The sequence below is a fragment of the Triticum aestivum genome, chromosome 5D, assembly GCF_018294505.1.
Source record: "Triticum aestivum cultivar Chinese Spring chromosome 5D, IWGSC CS RefSeq v2.1, whole genome shotgun sequence".
Taxonomy (NCBI): Eukaryota; Viridiplantae; Streptophyta; class Magnoliopsida; order Poales; family Poaceae; genus Triticum; species Triticum aestivum.
In genome coordinates, this window is record NC_057808.1 from 10258879 (window position 1) to 10278424 (window position 19546).

The following is a 19546-nucleotide window of genomic DNA, read 5'->3' on the forward strand; positions in this document are numbered from 1 at the left end:
ACCGCCACGGAGGTGCTCGTCATCAGCCACGATGGAGCTTCCGGTGACAGTGCCCGAGATCCGCTCGAGGCGGTGCTACGAGACCTGTCTGCACCCATTGCAGAAGACGCCAATGCCGAGACGCTGGAGGCGCGCCGCGTTCAGCTTGTCGAGAGCGCCAAGAAGTTGGCGAGCATGAGACGCCTTTCAGAGGCTTGCCAGCGCGAGATGTACCGCGTTGTGGGCGGCGCGCCGGCTCCTGGCGGGCCCAGCCGCATCGGCACGGTCCGACAACATGGCGCGGCCATTGCCAGCATGTTCGGGGCAGATCGCCCTGTCTACGCCACGCCTGCAGAAAACATACGAGCTGCCCAGGCGGCAGCCGATAAGCTGGACAAGCTCGAGGGTGACGAGCATCGCCACATGACGGAACGCGTCCAGCAACTCATCGACGCGGCTGCTGAGCAGGAAGAAACCGCTGCCCACCGCCAGGCGGAGCCCGGCGCGCACGTCGCGGACCTGCCTCCTCGCTGAGATCAAGGCGCGACATCCCGGACACGGACTGGTGGCGTCCGCGACAGAAGAGACAAGGAGTCGGCTGCCAGCCGCAGTCGGACACGCATCACCATCGATCACGACCAAGACGGCCGCCCAAGAGTAGTGGAACGACTGTCTGCCTCCCCCTCCGCCGCGCAGGGAGAGGCGCACCTCCCCGCCGCCTGTTGACCATCCGTCACTCGGCGACCGCCGTGGCCGTCGAGAAGGAGTCGGAGAGAACGATGCCCGCCACCGGATTGACCGCCTCAACCGATCCCTAGCGCTAGAAGAAGAAGACGCGCTGGGCCCACCTTGTTTCGGCCCCCGCATCTGCGATGAGCGTTTCCCCTATGGGTTCATGCTCCCAAGAGATACGCCCAAGTACACCGGCTCCGTGAAGCCGGAGGACTGGCTGGTTGACTACTCCACGGCCGTCAACATAGCGAACGGCAACAAGCGCGTTGTCGTGAAGTATGTTCCACTCATGCTCCAGGGCACCGCAGCCGAGAAGTTGCTCCTTGACCGGGTTGTGGCAATGGCCGGCAAACAGCCGGACATGTCCCCTGACTCCAAGGATTCGGAAGCTGAAGGTTCCTTCAAGCCGGCCAAGGAGACAAACAAGATACCGCTGGACCCGGAGCACCCGGAGAGGTATGCTGTCATAGGTGCAAACCTTGACAGCAAATAGGAAAGCGAGCTCGTCGATTTCCTCTGTGAGAATCGGGACATCTTTGCATGGTCTCCTAAGGACATGCCGGGTGTTCCGACGGATCTCGCTGAGAACAAGCTACACGTCCGATCTGGCGCCAAGCCGGTCATGCAACCTCTCCGCCACCTGTCGGAAGAGAAGAGAAGAATTGTTGGTGAAGAGATAGCCCAACACCTAGCAGTCGGCTTCATTATGGAAGTATTCTATCCGGATTGGCTAGCCAACCCAGTCCTTGTACTGAAGAAGAACAACAAGTGGCGCATGTGTATTGATTATACGAGCCTCAACAAAGCTTGCCCCAAAGATCCATTTGCCTTGCCATGGATCGATCAAGTGATAGACTCCACAGCCGGATGTGAGCTGTTGATTTTTTTGGATGCATATTCAGGGTACCACCAGATCAAGTTGGACCCGGCTGATAGGCCGAAGACCTCGTTCATCATGCCATTCGGAGCCTTCTACTACCCGACAATGACGTTCGGCTTGAGGAATGCCGGCGCCACGTTTCAGCGTTGCATGCAGAAGTGCCTCCTCAAGCAGCTCGGCCGAAACGCCCATGTCTATGTGGACGATGTTGTGGTGATGTCGGAGAAACGTGGGACCCTCCTAGAAGATCTCAAGGAGACTTTTGAAAATCTGCGCCGATTTCAGATCAAGCTCAACCTAGAGAAGTGCGTGTTCGGAGTACCAGCCGGCCAGCTCCTTGGCTTCCTGGTCTCGGAACACGGCATTGAGTGCAATCGTGTGAAGATCAAGGCCATCAAGAGGATGGAGAAGCCTACCCGACTAAGAGACATCCAGAAGTTCACCGGCTGGTTGGCATCCATCAGCCGCTTCATCAGCCGGCTAGGCGAGAAGGCGCTTCCCCTGTAGCAACTCTTGAAGAAAACCACTCACTTTGAGTGGAACGACAAGGCGGATGAGGCTTTTCTCTAGCTCAAGAAGATGTTGACCACGCCGCCTGTCCTGGCCGCGCCGGCTGCTAAGGAGACCATGCTCCTCTACATCGCCGCCACCAGCCGGGAGGTCACACAGTCATTGTGGTAGAGCGCAAGGAAGACGACAAGGTTTTGCCGGTCCAGAGACTGGTGTATTACTTGAGTGAAGTACCGTCGGCTTACAAGCAGAACTACACACCCTCACTACCAGAAGATGTGCTATGGCGTGCACTTTACCACCAAGACCTTGAAGCCATATTTTCAAGAGCACCCCATCACAGTTGTTTGCACAGCCCCACTTGCTGAGATCATAGGCAGCCGAGATGCTTCGGGCTGAGTGGCCAAATGGGCCATCGACTTGGACCCCTACGCCATCGTATAGCAGCCTCGCACCACCATCAAGTCCCAAGCGCTGGCCGACTTCCTCGTTGACTGGGCTGAGACCCAGTACCTGCCGCCAGCACCGGACTCCACCCATTGGTGGATGCACTTTGATGGTTCGAAGATGCGCACCGGTTTGGGAGCCGGCATCGTTCTCACCGCTCCCAAAGGCGACAAGCTCAGATACACATTGCAAATCCATTTTGCTGCCTCCAACAATGTGGCCAAGTATGAGGCACTAGTAGAAGGACTTCGGCTCGCCAAAGAACTCGACATTCGCCGGATTCTGTGCTACGGTGACTCTGACTTTGGACGCCAAGGATGCAAACATGGCAAGCTACCGCTTCCTCATCCAACAACTCAGCGGATACTTTGAAGGGTGCAAGTTCAGCAACTCAGCAACTCAGCAACGCCTTGGCACGAATTGGCTCCACCCGGCAAGCTATACCAGCCGGCGTGTCTCTCCAGCGCCTCCTCAAGACGTCCATCAAGCCTTTGCTAGAATCAGATTCTATCTTCGTGTCGGCTGCTCCTGAAATAGTCGGATCCGACTTGAATGCCGCAGCAGTCGGCTCGGGGACTTCGGCAGGCGGCTCGGGGACTGCAGCAGTCGCACCCGGCCTGGGGACTTCAGATCCCGGCGCGGGGACTGCATCAGTCGGCTTGGGGACTGCAGCAGTCGGCTCGGGGACTTCAACAGCACAGCAAGTGGTGGCCGACTCCAACCCGGCACCGCCCAACCCAACCACCCCAATACAAGTGGCAGTGGAGGAAATCACAGCACCATCATGGGCTCAGCCCATCCTCAACTTTTTGGTGAACAAAGAGCTGCCAGCCGATGAGATCTCGGCCCGACAGGTGCAATGTCGGGCAGCAGCATACACCATCGTCAACAGGGAACTCGTGAGGCGCAGTGTCACTGGTGTGTACCAGCGCTGCGTAGAGCCGGAGAAGGGCCAAGCAATCCTCAAGGATATCCACCAGGTGTGGCCACCACGCAGCCTCAAGATGACTTGTGGCCAAAGCTTTTCGCCATGGTTTCTTGTGGCCGACTGCTCTAGAAGACGCCAAAGACATGGTGAAGAAATGCAAGGGGTGTTAGAAGTTCAGTTCAAAGCAACATCTGCCGGCTTCTGCACGCAAGACCATTCCCCTTGCCTGGCCTTTTGCCGTCTGGGGACTGGACATGGTGGGACCATTCAAGACAGCACGTGGCGGCATGACTCATCTGCTCATCGCCATGGACAAATTCACCAAGTGGATAGAAGCAAAGCCAATCAAAAAGTTGAACGGTCCGACTGCTGTGACTTTCATCGCAGACATCACCACTCCGTACAGCGTACCGCACAACATCATCACCGAGAATGGCACAAATTTTTCCAAAGGCGCCTTGGCCCGTTTCTGTGCAACGCATGGCATCCGACTATACTTAGCGTCCGTTGCCCACCCACAGTCAAACGGCCAGGTTGAGAGAGCAAACGGCCTCATTTTGTCTGGAATCAAGCCTCAACTGGTCGAGCCTCTGGAGCGTTCGGCCGGCTGCTGGCTCGACGAGCTGCCGGCCGTCCTCTGGAGTCTGCACACCACTCCGAACAAGTCAACTGACTTCACACCCTTCTTCCTTGTATATGGTGCCTCGGAGGCGGAGGCCGGCCGTCCTCTGGAGTTCGATTCACCTCGCGTCACCATGTACACGGAGGCGGAGGCAAAGGAAGCACGAGAAGACAACGTCAATCTACTAGGAGAGGGCCGGCTGTTAGCACTCAGTCGGTCCGCCATCTACCAGCAGAGTCTACGCTGCTACCACAGCCGGAAGGTCAAGCCAAGATCCTTCCAAGAGGGAGACCTTGTGCTCCGGCTGACTCAGCGAACGGCCGGCCAGCACAAGCTCTCGGCCCCTTGGGAAGGCCCTTTCATCATCAGCAAAGCCTTGGGCAACGACTCCTACTACCTGATCGATGCCCAGAAGCCCAGGGCGTGAAAAGGAGATGACTCTGGCAAAGAAACAGAGCGCCCATGGAATGCAAATCTCCTTCGAAGATTTTACAGTTGATGCAGTATGTACCACGCTACCTTTTGTATTAAGTACGAAGACTTCAGGTCCCTCGAGGAGCACTCAGGGACCGCCCCTTTTTATCTATATGATAAGTATTATGCCTATGAATGTGTTATTTCTTTCTTTCGCCTGAAACCGGGTTCGACCAGCCGGCCCGGGGGCTTGCCGCCTTGTACTATGTCAGTATTTCCTGCAGTCGGACAAGTAATGTGCCGGCACCTAAGCCCCCTCTTGCCACAAGCCGTAGCTCGCAGAGCGACTGTTCGCTTGGCAAGAGTTAGAGGCAAGAAACGGGTGCTCACATGAAAAAGGCTAAGGACCAAAACATTGACATAGGACCAGCCGGCCCCTCGCCTCGCCGATCAGCTACCGAGCAGCCGGCCGGCCGGCTTCCCACTTAGCTTGCAACATTCCAATCGGCCAAAGTACTTGTCCTCCCAAAATGGTGAAGTACTTGTCCAGGCCGTAGTCCGCAGAGCGGCTATCCGGCTGGCAAGTAGGCAACCAAGGGAGGGCGGCAAAGGAAAAAGCCAAGGAACAAAAAGCAGGGAAAGTCGGAACTCGGCAAAAGCACTGCTTGTGCGGGAAATAATTTACAGACCAAAAGGCCCTCGGCCAACGTTCAACATAGTTTGAATACACCCCGTGGGTGGAATTGTGCAAATTTAACAAAAGTTTGTTGAGAAGACTACTAAGCAGGAAAAGCTACGATAAGTTGGCAGCCTAGACCAAAGGAGCAGCAGGCGAGTCCGGGAGGTTGGTGGAGTCGGGGGCGCCGGCTGGTGGGGTGGCCGGCTGGCGAGTCTCGGCTTGGTTGCCTTCAACAACAGTTGACGTGCTTGCACGCGGCTCGTTGCTGGAGGTGCGGTCGAGCTGAGAATGGTCGTCCGCTCCGACCTCCGGCGTGCCGTCTTCATCATCCTCGTCTTCCTCGTCTCCCCCTTCGTCGCTGGAGTCGATGACCTCTGCCGAGTCTTCACCATCATCCGGGTTCAGTCTGAACCACACCGGCGGTGCCTCGGCGCCGTTCTCGTTCAGCTCAGGGACGAAGACACCGGTGTTGGTGTACTTTGCAATCGCGGCCGCGCGAAGAGTGAGGTCGCGCTCCACCGCCACCAATTCGGCACCGGCCTCCTACTGAAACGTGGCCAACTGGGCTAGATCTAGCCCCGGATACCACGCCTTGGCGAACTCCAAGGCCTGCCACGCTCCCGCCCGGGCTGCAGAGCCCTTCCATGCCTCAAGCCGGCCGGCGGCCACTTCCAACCAATCGACACTCCGACTGGGGGTGCGTTGAGCTTGCCTGTCCGGCCAGAGGGCGGAGACCGCCTGAGCCCCAGCACGCTGCAGCCGGTGGAGCATCCGGTTGGCCGGCTGGAGACGAGCCTGAATGCTATGGAGCTGCTCACCAAGGGTCCGAGGGGCGTCGGCAGGGATCTCCACGCCTTCTGCCCTTCGTTCCTCGCGGCGAGCCTCAATGGCCTGGTTGGCGGCAACAGAATTGCCGGGGAAGAAGTCTGCGCAAGGAAAGCAATAAGTCGGAAATCAGAAGCTAGAGGCTGGCTCACTTAACAACCGACAGCTGAGAGAAAGAGAAGAAAGCTCACCGTCGACTATGTCTTCGATCCTACCATAACCGGTAGTCAGCACCGCCTTAGTCTCAGCCCACCCTATGCGCTCAGTCTCAAACTCAGCCAGGAGCCTGGCTTCATTGTCCGCCGCCTGCTTCAGGGCCGCCTCGTGAAGTTCTGCCTGGTCCTTCCGTTCCTTGGCCAGGCGGTCGCGCTCCTAGGCTGCCTTGCTGCACTCGTCCTCCTTGGCATGCAGCGTGGTGTTAGCTTCACCCAGTTGCTGCTGCAAGGCGGCGTTGGCCTCTGCAGGAACAACGAAGAAAAGATATCAGCAATCAAAGAAAAACTATTACCGGAAGATCCGACCTGACTGCTCAGCAGTCGGCTCGCCTCTCGGGGACTACAGCCCGCGGGTGCACTGACGCGCCCCCACGGAGAGAAAAGATGGAGTGCTTACTCTGGGTTTCTGCCAAGTCGGTGGTCCGTCAGTCCAGCTCGCGGATATTGGCGTTGAAAGTAGCTGCGCGGATGTTGTGATAATCCTGCAACAAAGCAACAAAAAAAGAAGTGAGCTAGAAATCAGAACCCACTATGTAGTTCCAGGTCGCCTGCTCAGCAGCCGGCCCAGAACTCGGGGACTACACCCAATGGGTGCGCTGGCGCGCCCCACCGAAGATTACAGAAATCAAAAGCAAGAAGCAAGGGCGGCGGCCCGCGTTTTTACGAACGCCTTCATGCACTGCGAAAGGGCGGCGGCTTCGGCTCTGAAGTCGGCCTAGACGTCTTGTGCCGCCTTGATCAAGGCGCTCGTCCCGACCCCGTGTACCCAGCCTGCCGGCGCGACGCTTGGGGCTTCGGCTTCAGGGGCCGATGAGCTGGCACTCCCGACCTCCACCAGCCTCGGCGCCGGTGCCACTTTCTCCATACGGCAGCGCACTGGAGTGTGGGCCGTGGGAGCCGAGCCCACCACCAGCTCGCCTCCGGCTGGCGTCACCAATGGGGCGGTCGGCTAGCTGCCCTGCGCATCCGCGGTGGACGGTCGCGGAGGCACCTCTATCTCTGGCAAGACGGCATCACCGCCTTCCCTCTCCATGACTGGCCGCTCATCACCGGCTCCCCCAGCCGGCGCCAAGAACTCTGGCGCTGGCGGCGCGGAGCGCAGGGGGGTGATGAGCTGCGGGATCTGGCGGTGCAAGATATCCTCCACCTGCTCCTTCGCCGCGGCACCGGCTTGGGCCTGGGCTGCGGCGTCTGCATCCGCTTGTGCCGCCTTGTCGGCCTCCGCCTGCTTTGTGGCGACTTCTTTTTCCTCACGCACCTCCCGTGCGTTCCGTTCCTGCGCCTCCCGAAGGTCGGCAGCCGGGTCAATGCGGCGGGTATTGGCGGAACCCTCCACCGCCCTGATGACGGAGGCTAAGGTCGACCGCTCAAGAGAAAGCGGGGCCCTGCCCGAAAGAAGAATGAAAAGGAGATTCAGTGGGAATTGACAAGATACAAGAATAAAAGAAGACACGAGAGAAGTTGAGGACTTGCGCCGACACCATCGTAGGCTGCTTGGGGGCCTTCTAGAACATGGCCACCTTCGTGGCGGCCTCGCGTCGCTTGGTCGCGCAGGCCGTGTTCTTGGCCGCGGCGGCCGAGTGCTTGGGTTTCTTGGGATGGCTGCCAAATAGCAGCACCCCTCGGCGTTTCGACCTGCCGCCTAGTGCGGTCGGCACGACCGAGGAGCTCGGGCCTGCCTTATCAACAGGCGGCGGACGGCGCGGCACCTCCTCCTCCTCCTCCTCCTCCTCCTCGTCATCCAACCAGTCCTCCACGCCCCCCTCCTATGGAGCCGTCTGCTCCACCACCACCGCCTGTGGCTTCGTCCTCCAGGGCGGCCGCCCCCAAGTCGGGGTCCGCTACGTCCCTCGTGTCCCGGTCCGGCAGGAAGTCGACGTTGGCCTCCAGCTGGAGGGGAAGGACCTGCCTCGTGGTCGAGTTGGTCAGCCGGCAAGAGAGAACCCGGCAAGAGAGAACCCGACAAGAGGAAAAGAAAAGAATCAAGAGCTTACCATAGGCGGCGGATCTGCGCGGGAGTATGGCCGCTTGCCGAACCGCCACCCCTCCGGCTCCAGCTTGAGGTTGGCAATCTCTTTAACCAGGTAGGCCACCTCGGCAGTCGTCATCTCCTTGGTGCACATCCGGCATGGGTCGCGATGCCCACTCATCTGGCTTATGATGTGCGGCCGGCCTTGGAGCGGGAGGACTCAGCGCACCACGAAGGCGAGCAGCAAGTCGGACGCCTTGAGGTCTTCCGACTCCTTCATCACCTTGAGGCAGGCGATGGCGGCGGAGGCGTCGGGCGACAGTGGCTTCGGCTTGACACTACTGGAATCAGCTAATTTGCCATCTGCCAGCTCTTTGCTGTCTGCTAGCTGACGGCAAAGAAGCTCTTTGCCATCAGCTACACATAGGCAGACGACAAAGAAAAGGCTGACGGCAAAGAAGCTCTTTGCCATCAGCCAGCTCTTTGCCGTCTGCCAGCAGACGGCAAAGAATCTTTGCCGTCCGCTGGCAGACGGCAAAGAGTGTGGTGGCCCCCACCCCCCGCTCGTTTGAAAAAATCTTAACGGCCCACCTCTTTGCCGTCCGCTAGCAGACGGCAAAGAGGCAAAAAGGCGGACGGCAAAGGCTGGCTGACGGCAAAGAGGGCACTTGACTAACGGCCGGTACCCCCCCGCCCGTTACTCACTTCGTCCTCGCCCTTCTCCTCCCACCCCCCCGCCGCCGCCGCCGCCCGCCATCCCGTCGCCCCCGCCGCCCCGTCGCCCCGCCGCCCCGGCTCCCCAACCGCCCCGTCCCCCCGCCGCCCCGCGCCCCACCGCCGCCCCGGCCCCCCGCCGCCCCGCGCCCCCCGCCGCCTCCTCCACCGCCCCGCCCCGGCCCCCGCCGCCCGCCCCCCCCGCCGCCCCGGCCCCCCGCCGCCTGGGCCCCCGCCGCCCCGACTCCTCCACCGCCCCGCCCCGGCCCCCCGCCGGCCGGGCCCCCGCCGCCCCGCCTCCTCCACTGCCCCGCCCCGGCCCCCCGTCGCCGGCCCCTCCCCGACCCGTCGCCGCCCCCCACAGTGAGCCCCTCCCATTTTTTTCTGTTTTTTTGTTTTTTTCTGTTTAGATATGGTTTTTTAGTTTATGTTTTTTCAGTTTAGAATTAATTAGTTTAGGTTATTTAGTTTAATTAGTTTAGGTTTAATTAGTTTAAATAGTTTAGTTTTAATTAGTTTAGGTTTTTAGTTTAGGTTTAGGTTAAGTAGAAGGGGGAAGAAGAAGAAGAAGAAGAAGAAGAAGAAGAAGAAGAAGAAGAAGAAGAAGAAGAAGAAGAAGAAGAAGAAGAAGAAGAAGAAGAAGAAGAAGAAGAAGAAGAAGAAGAAGAGGAAGAGGAGGAGGAGGAGGAGGAGGAGGAGGAGGAGGAGGAGGAGAAAGAAGAAGAAGAAGAAGAAGAAGAAGAAGAAGAAGAAGAAGAAGAAGAAGAAGAAGAGGAGGAGGAGGAGGAGGAGGAGGAGGAGAAAGAAGAAGAAGAAGAAGAAGAAGAAGAAGAAGAAGAAGAAGAAGAGGAGGAGGAGGAGGAGGAGAAAGAAGAAGAAGAAGAAGAAGAAGAAGAAGAAGAAGAAGAAGAAGAAGTAGAAGACGGGGGATGAGAAGAAGTAGAAGAATGAGAAGAAGTAGAAGTAGTAGAAGAATGAGAAGACCCCTGACCCCCCAACCCCGACACCACACCCCGACACCCGACCCCGACTCCACCCCGACACCCGACCCCCTAACCCCCTGACCCCGACACGACACCCCGACCCCCCGACCCCCTAACCCCCTGACCCCGACACGACACCCCGACCCCCCGACCCCCTAACCCCCTGACCCCGACACGACACCCCGACCCCCCGACCCCCTAACCCCCTGACCCCGACACGACACCCCGACCCCCCGACCCCGAAACAGCACCCCGACACCGACACGGCACCCCGACACCGACACGACACCCCGACCCCCGACACGACACCCCCGACACCCCGACCCCGAGAACCCGACCCCGAGACCCCGACCCCGACCCCGACCCCGACCCCGACCCCGACCCCGACACCCCGTCCCCGAGCCTGACCCGACACCCCGACCCCGACACCGACACGGCACCCCGACCCCGACCCGACACCCCGACCCCGAGACCCCGACCCCGACACGGCACCCCGAGACCGACACGACACCCCGACCCCCGACACCTCCCGAAAAGGTGTTCTTTGGCCTTCCAGAAGCCGACGGGGTCATATATTTGTGAATTATTAATTAGGTCATATATCTTTCGATTTTGTTATGAAAAACATCATATATAATTGTGTTGATCGGGTAGTTTTAAATGTGCAGTTGTTTCATCGCTGCGAGGTTTGGTGTTCGACGACCTCGCCGTGCGTTTGACGAGCTCTGCCCCTTCGTTCGTGGGTGAGCACAAATGACATGTCCTCCTCCCCCATTAATTATTTGATCTATTCCGATGAAACTTGATAGCTAGATATATATGTGTCTTGGCAGCCGGCCTTCTCGTACGAGCAGACTCTCGATGCCCCCTGCAAGTTCCACAGTGCCATGAAGCCATCCAACCACACGACCCGGAAGTACCACTGGCTCACACGGATCTCCAAGGGCGAGGGGCTGGTGCCGCCTCCGCCTCCCGGCCCGCCGCCTCCAGCCCCCCAGCAGCCGGCTGCTCGACCAGCAGTCGGAGCCATTCAGGATGAGTTCGCAGATGAGCACGCCGCCTACGTCATCTTCACGAGCCAGGTTGAAGACAAGCGCAGCCGGCGCCGGCAGCACCAAGAGGTCAACGCGGTCGCCTCCAGCAACCCCGAGTTCATGCATTGGTCTGAAAGGCCTATCAGCTGGAGCCGGGCCGATCACCCAGAGGTGATGCCGTCTCCTGGCTCCTACGCGTTGGTGTTGGACGTCACCCTCACGACAGAGAGGCGAGCTGCCCGATTCTCCTGCCTGCTGATTGATGGCGGAAGCAGTATCAACATACTATACCGCGACACCATGGAGAAGTTGAACCTCAAGGCGAAGCAGCTCATGCCAAGCCGAACCGTGTTCCATGGCATCGTACCCGGCCTGTCCTGTTCCCCAATTGGCAAGATCAAGATGGATGTTCTCTTCGGGGACAAGGATCACTTTCGCCGAGAAGCCATCTGGTTTGAAGTAGTGGACCTAGAGAGCCCTTACCACGCCTTGCTCGGCCGACCTGCCCTGGCCAAGTTCATGGCTGTGCCCCACCATGCCTACCTCAAGATGAAGATGCCGAGCTCGAAGGGGATCATCACTGTAGCCGGCGACTACAAGAAGTCCATCGAGTGCGCTGCAGCCAGCAGCCGGCTGGCCGAGTCCCTTGTGGTTGTAGAAGAGAAGAAGATGCTGGAGCGAGTTGTGGCCATGGCCGGCAAGCAGCCGACCCTGTCCCCCAACCCCAAGGAATATGATGCGCAGGGCTCCTTCCAGCCTGCCAAGGAGACGAAGAAGATACCTCTGGACCCGGAGAACCCGGAGAGGTTTGCTGTCACTGGAGCAAACCTGGACAGTAAATAGGAAGGCGAGCTCGTCGACTTCCTCCGTGAGAATCGAGACATCTTTGCATGGTCCCCAAAGGGCATGCCGGGTGTTCCGAAGGATTTCGCCGAGCACAAGTTACACGTCCGAGCGGACGCGAAGCCAGTCAAGCAGCCTCTCCGCCGACTGTCAGAGGAGAAGAGAAGAATCGTAGGAGAAGAGATAGCCCGGCTCCTTGCCGCCGGCTTTATTATGGAAGTGTTTTTCCCAGAGTGGCTTGCCAACCCAGTCTTGTTGTTGAAGAAGAATAACAGATGACGTATGTGTATAAACTACACTAGCCTCAAGAAAGCTTGCCCCAAAGATCCGTTTGCCCTGCCACGGATTGATCAAGTGATAGACTCCACAGCCGGATACGAGCTGTTGAGTTTCTTGGATGCCTACTCAGGATACCACCAGATCAAGTTGGACCCAGCTGACCGCCTGAAGACCGCCTTCATCACACCCTTCGGGGCTTTCTGTTACCTGACTATGACATTCGGCCTGAGGAATGCCGGTTCCACTTTTCAACGTTGCATGCAGAAATGCCTCCTCAAGCAACTCGGCAGAAATGCCCTCGTCTACATAGACGATATTGTGGTGAAGACGGAGAAGCGCGGTACCTTGCTGGAAGACCTCAAAGAAACATTTGCCAACTTGCGCCGATTCCAGATCAAGCTCAACCCCAAGAAATGTGTGTTCGGAGTACCAGCCGACCAGCTTCTAGGCTTTTTGGTCTATGACCACGGCATTGAGTGCAACCCTGTGAAAATCAAAGCCATTGAGAGAATGGAGATTCCCATCAAGTTGCGAGACGTGCAGAAGTTCACCGGGTGCCTGGCCTCCCTAAACCACTTCATCAGCAGGCTAGGAGAAAAGGCTCTCCCCCTGTACCGACTCATGAAGAAATCCACTAACTTCGAGTGGAACGACCAAGAAGACCAAGCCTTCCATGAGTTGAAGAAGATGCTGACCACTCCACCTGTCCTGGCAGCGCCGACTGAGAAGGAGCCCGTGCTCCTCTACATAGCCGCGACTAGCCGAGTGGTCAGTACAGTCATCATGGTCCAGCGCCCAGAAGAAGGCCGAGCCCAGTTAGTCTAGAGGCCGGTATATTATTTAAGCGAAGTACTGTCCGCCTCAAAGCAAAACTACCCGCATTACCAGAAGATGTGCTATGGAGTGTACTTTACCGCCAAGAACCTGAAGCCCTAATTTCAAGAGCATCCCATCATGGTCGTATGCACCGCCCCGCTTGCCGAGATCATAGGCATCCGGGATGCATCCAGCCGGGTGGCTAAGTGGGCCATTGTGCTGGCTCCCTACACAATCTTCTACCAGCCCCGCACCGCCATCATGTCCCAAGCATTGGCCGACTTCCTCGTCGACTGGGCCGAGACCCAGTACCTACCGCTGGCTCCCAACTCCACTCATTGGCGGATGCACTTCGACGGGTCCAAGATGCGCACCGGCTTGGGAGCCGGCATCATCCTCACCTCTCCCAAAGGCGACAAGCTCAAATACACGCTGCAAATCCATTTTGCCGCCTCCAACAATGTGGCTGAGTACGAGGCGCTCATACACGGGATCCGGCTAGCCAAAGAGCTCGACATATGCCGGATCCTGTGTTATGTCGACTCAGACTTGGTGGTCCAGCAGTCATCTGGCGACTGGGACGCCAAGGATGCAAACATGGTGAGCTATCGATTCCTCGTCCAGCAGATCAGTGGATACTTCGAAGGGTGCGAGTTCCTTCACGTACCACGGGCTGACAACGACCAAGCAGATGCCCTGGCACGGATCGGCTCCACCAGACAGGCTATACCAACCGGCGTCTCTTTCCAGCGCCTCCTCAAACCGTCTATCAAGCCGTCTCCAGAATCGGACTCTATCTTCGTACCGCGTGCCCCTAATGCAGCCAGATCCGACTGGAGGAACCCAGCAGGCGGCTCGGGGACCTTGACAAGCGGCCCGGGGACTGTCGTAGTCGCACCCAGCTCGGGGACTTCAGAACCCGGCCTGGGGACTGCAGCAGTCGGCCCGGGGACTGCAGCGGCACAAGAAGCGGTGGCCGACTCCAACTCTCCACCACCCAACCCACCCGCCCGGGTCACAGTGGCCGTACTGACAGTAGAATAAGTCACAGCTCCATCATGGGCCCAGCCCATCCTCAACTTCCTAGTCAACAGAGAGCTGCCGACTGATGAGATCTCGGCAAGACTAGTGCAACGCTGAGCCGGAGCATATGCAATAATAAACAGAGAACTTGTCAACCATAGCGTCACTGGAGTCTTCAAGCGCTGCGCCGAGCCAGAGAAGGGCATAGCAATCCTCAAGGATATCCACCAAGGCGAATGTGGCCACCACGCAGCCTCAAGATCACTTGTCGCCAAAGCTTTCCGCCATGGTTTCTTCTGGCCGACTGCTTTGGAAGATGCCAAGGAGTTAGTAAAATCCTGCAAAGGATGCCAAGTCTTCAGTTCCAAGCAACACTTGCCGGCTTCTGCACTCAAGACCATCCCCCTCACTTGGCCCTTCGCCGTTTGGGGGTTGGACATGGTGGGCCCATTCAAGACAGCCCGCGGCAGCATGACACATCTGCTTGTCGCCGTGGACAAATTTACCAAGTGGATCGAAGCGAAGCCGATCAAGAAGCTGAACGGGCCGACTGCCGTGACATTCATCGCCGACATCACTACTCGGTATGGTGTGCCACACAGCATCATCACCGACAACGGCACAAATTTTGCCAAGGGAGCACTGGCACGTTTCTGCGCGACACAGGGCATCTGAGTGGACTTAGCGTCCGTTGCCCACCCGCAGTCAAACGGCCAGGTCGAGCGAGCAAACGGCCTCATCCTCTCCGGCATCAAGCCCCGACTGGTCGTACCACTGGAGCGTTCGGCCGGCTGCTGGCTCGATGAGCTGCCAGCTGTCCTCTGGAGTCTGCGTACTACCCCAAACAAGTCAACCGGCTTCACTCCATTCTTTCTTGTATATGGTGCCCAGGCTCTCATCCCAACTGACATCGAGTTCGACTCGCCTCGGGTCACCATGTACATGGAGGCGGAGGCCAAGGAAGCACGAGAAGACGGCGTCGACCTGCTGGAAGAAGGCCGGCTGTTAGCACTCAGCCGGTCCGCCATCTACCAGCAGGGTTTGCGCCGTTACCACAACCGGAAGGTCAAGCCAAGATCCTTCCAAGAGGGCGACCTTGTGCTCCGGCTGATCCAGCGAACAGCCGGCCAGCACAAGCTCTCGGCCCCTTGGGAAGGCCCTTTCGTCGTCAGCAAGGCACTAGGCAACGACTCCTACTACCTGATCGACGCACAGAAGCCAAGAGCACGCAAGAGGGATGATTCCGGCAAGGAGTCGGAACGACCATGGAACGCAAACCTCCTGAGAAGATTTTACAGTTGAAAGCAGTATGTATCATGCTACCTTTTTTGTATTAAGTACGAGACAAACGGGCCCCCCGAGGCGCACTCGGGGACTGCCCTCCTTTATCTATGAATGACGAGTGTCATATCCATGAATGTATTATTACATTTGATTTTCTGTCTGGCACCGGGTTCGACTAGTCGGCCCGGGGACTGGCCGCCTTAAGTTATATTAAAAGTTCTACCTGAAGTCAGACAAGTAGTATGCCAGCACCCGAGCCCTCTCTTGTTGAAAGTCACAGCTCGAAGTACCGACTGTTCGACTGGCAAGAGCCAAAGGCAGAAAGGACGCCCACACGAAAAACGGCTAAGGACTAACGAACTTATATAACACAAGCCGGCCTCCAACCACGCCTACCGGCTGTCAAAACAGCCGGCTGGCCGGCCTCCCAGCCACTTCGCTACAATCCAAAGCTAGAGTACTTGCCCTCCCAACCGGCCAAGCACTTCTCCCGCCACAGACTACAGAGCAGCTGTCCGGCTAGGAAGGCGGCAACCAAGGGAGGGCGGCAAAGGAAACAGCCGAAGGATGAAAAGCAAAGAACAAGGGAAAGCCAAACGCATGCATAATTATATTTACACATAAGGCCTTCAACAGGCCGGCAGTCAATATAGTTCGAATACACCCCCAGTGGGTGGAACTGTGCGAACTTAACAAAATACTATTCCAAGAGTAATAAAACAGGAAAGTAGAGGGAGCAAATTAGACTAAGGGCGCAGCAGGGGAGCCAGGCTGGTCGGTGGAGACGGCGGCGCCGGCTGGAGGAGTGGCCGGCTGGCGAGTCTCGGCTTGATCATCGCCAGCTGCAAGCGGTGCGCCCGCGCGTGCCTTGTTGCTGGAGGCACGGTCAAGCTGAGGCTGACCGGCCGCTCCACCATCTGGCGCGGCGTCTTCACCCTACTCCTCCTCGCCCTCGTCGCTGGTGTCGATCTCCTCCGCCGAGTCCTCGCCGTCTGCCGGGTTCAGCCCGAACCACTCCTCCGGCTGGGCAACGCCGTTGTCGTCCACCTCAGGAGCGAAGGCGCTGGTGTCGGTGTAGTCGGCGATCGCCGAGCCTCGCTGGATGATAGCCGGCCGCACCGGCTCCAGCTCCATGTCGGCCTCCTGCCGCCAGGTGGCCAGCTGGTCCAAACTCAGCTCGAGATACTAGGCCTTGACGAACTCCAGCGCCCGCCTGGCGCCGGACCGAGCCGCAGAAGCCTTCCAGGCCTCGAAGCGGCCGGCCGCCACCTCCAGCCAGTCGGCAGTCCGACTGGGAGTGCGGGGAATCACCTCACCAAGCCAGAGAGCGGCTAGCACCTGCACCCCAACACGCTGAAGCCGGCGGAGCATGCGGTGAGCTGGCTGGAGGCGGGCTTGAATTGCCAAGAGCTGTTCCTCCAGCGACCGACGAGCGTTCGGCGCGATCTCGGCGCCAGCCTGCCTTTGTGCCTCGCAGTGGGCCTCGATGACCTGGTTGGCGGCAGTAGAGTAGCCAGGGAGGTACTCTGCGCAAGAAAGAAAGAGAAAGAAGAGAAAAATACCAAGTCAGAGAATGAGCCAAACGGCAAGCGGCAAGCAAAGGACGAAGAAGAGGGCAGCCTACCGTCAACCAAGTCTTCGATCTGGCCGAAGCCGTTGATCAACGACTGCCTCGCCTCGGCCCAGCTTGCCGCCTACGTCTCATATTCAGCTTGAAGGGCGGCCTTATGGCTCTCCTCCTGGTCAGCCAGCCTCTTGGCCAGGCGGTCATGCTCCTGGGACAAGGCGTCAAACTCGGCCTCCTTAGCGCGAAGGGCGGCCTGAGTCCCACCCAGCTGCTCCGTCAGTTTGGCGTTGGCCGCTGCAGGCATGGCAGATAAGAAAGAAGCAATAAGGAAGAAGTCGTCAAGAAAGATCCGACCCGACTGCTCAGCAGTCGGCCCGAATCTCGGGGACTACACCCAGTGGGTGCGCTGACGCGCCCCCACATGAGAAAAAAGATGAAGCACTTACCTCGGCTCTCAGATAGATCAGCATTCTTCTGGGTTAGCTCCCGAGCCTGGGAGTGGAAGGCAGCCGCGCAGAGGTTGTGGTAGTCCTGCAAGTTAGGCAGAGAAGCGACTGAGAACAAGATAGTAAACAAAGCCCGCTAAGAAGTTCCAAGCCGCCTGCTCAGCAGCCGACTCGGAACTCAGGGACTACACCCAGTGGGTGCGCTGACGTGCCCCCACGGAAGAAACCAAGGTCAAAAAGCAAAAATGGGAAGACTTACCCGAATGGCCGCTCGCGTCGCGAGGAACTCGTCATTGTATTTCCTCAGCACCGCGGCCTGGGACTGAAGCCGGTTCCGGACTTCCTGCGCCGCCAAGTTCACCACGGCCGTCCCTCCACCCGGCGTCCACCCCGAGCTCGCGCTGGCCGCCTCCACGTCCCGGGCCGACGAGCCGGAGCCCGCGGCCTTCTGCGGGTCCGAAGTGGCCTTCCCCGCGCGCTGGCGCGATGGCGACTAGACCACCAGGTCCGTCCTCGCAGCCGGCTCGCCCCCAGCCGGTTGTGCAGGCGGCACGTTAGGCCGGCTACCTTAGGCCACCCCAGTCGGCGAGGCCGGTGCCGCCTCCCTCTCCAGGACAACGACGTCGTCCCCCTCTCCAACCCCGGCAGGTCGCCGCCGGCTTCCTCCAGCGGGGGCTCTGGGACCTCGGGCGCCGCGACCCGCAGAGGGGTGACAAGCAAGGCCCCCTCCGCTATCGCCGCGGCCGCAGCCTCCGCTTGGGCTTTGGCCGCCGCGTCGGCACGCGCCTTCACCGACTCCTCCTCCTATGCCGCCTTGGCGGCAGCCGCCCTCAACTCCTCCGCCTCCGGCTCCTCCCGCGCCTCCCACGCATTTCGCTCCGTTGCCGCCTGTAGCTCGGCGCGGGGGTCCACACGGCGGGTGCTCCCGGATCCTCCCGGTGATCGAACCACGGTGGCGGTGGCAACCCGCTCAAGAGAAAGCAGAGCCCTGATTTTTTAGAAAGGGCAAGGATTCAGAAATCTACCAAGAAAAGAAGAAAGAATATGCCAAAGAATATACACTTACGCTGACACCGTCTGCGGCTGCTTCACCGCCTTGCGGAAGCGGGCCGCCTTTGCGGCCGCCTCGTCCCGCCTGGTCGTCGCCGCCCCGCCCTTGGGCTTCTTCGGCCGACTGCCGAAAAAGCCCGACGCGGCCCGACGCTTCTGCCCGCCGCCCCGAGCAGACGGCGCGGCGGAGGAACCCGTGCCATGGCCGGACGCCGGCTGGCGGCGCGGGACGATCTCCGCCTCGTTGTCATCCGGCCAGTCGTCGAAGCTGACTCCAAGCCCGGAGCCGCTTGCTTCGCCGCCGGCTTCGCCGCCACCCGCCTCGGTGTATTCGTCCATGGCGGCCGCCCCCAAGTCGGGGTCCTCCAGGTCATGCTCCGCCCGGTCGGGGAGAAATCGGCGCTCCGCCCCCAACTCGGCTGCAGGTCGAAGGAGAGGGCTCTGCCAAGACGTGCCGACTGGTCAGAGACGGCCAAGATGAACTTGGCAACAAAACTAAGAGAAGAAAGGGAAAAAGAGAGCATACCTTAGGCGGAGGGTGTGCACGGGAGTATTGCTCCATACCAAACCGCCACTCTGCGGAGAGCTTGCAGTTCGCAAGATAATTCACCATATGAGCCACCTCGTCGTGCGGCATGTCCTTGGTGCACATCCGACTCGGATCGAGTTGGCCGCTCATCTGACAGATCAGGTGAGGGCGGCTTTGAAGCGGAAGCACCCGGCGCGTGACGAAGGCTACCAGCAAGTCGGACCCAGTCAGGCCTTCCGACTGGATCATCACCCGGAGTCTGGCGACGGCCGCGGCTCCAGCCTGCGACAGCGTCACGGCCCGATAGGACCACTGGGGCCGCCTCCCAGCCGGCGGGCCGGCTACGTAAGCCGGCAAGTTGACGTAGTCGCCTTGCGGGGCGACGTTCCTCACGTAGAAATACGACTTCTGCCAGAGCTTCACCGACCGGATCAGCGTGATGACGGGGAAGGGGTTGTCGGCCGCCGGCCTCCGCATCGCGATGAAGGCGCCGCTCTGAGCCGGCACACCCTGCATGCGGGTGCCGAGCATAGATTGGAAGAACTCCCCCCAGAGCTCGAGGGTGGGGAGAACACCAAGAAAGCCTTCGAACAGGGTGACGAAGGCGGACAACAGCACCATCGTGTTCGGAGTGAGGTGGTGCGGCTGGAGTTGATAGAAGTCGAGGAAGGAGCGAAAGAAAGCGCTCGCCGGCAAGCCGAGGCCGCGCAGGAAGTGCGAGCGGAAGACTACCCGCTCGCCTTCCTCCGGCACCGGCGTGATCTCCTTCTCCGGCGCG

At 59.2% G+C, this 19546-nt stretch overlaps 1 pseudogene; it reads right to left on the bottom strand.

The window, feature by feature from the left end:
- Positions 1-8420: 8420 nt before the first annotated feature.
- The window catches only part of LOC123120133 (protein OS-9 homolog), a 56631-nt pseudogene continuing 45505 nt past the window's right edge, over positions 8421-19546 (bottom strand).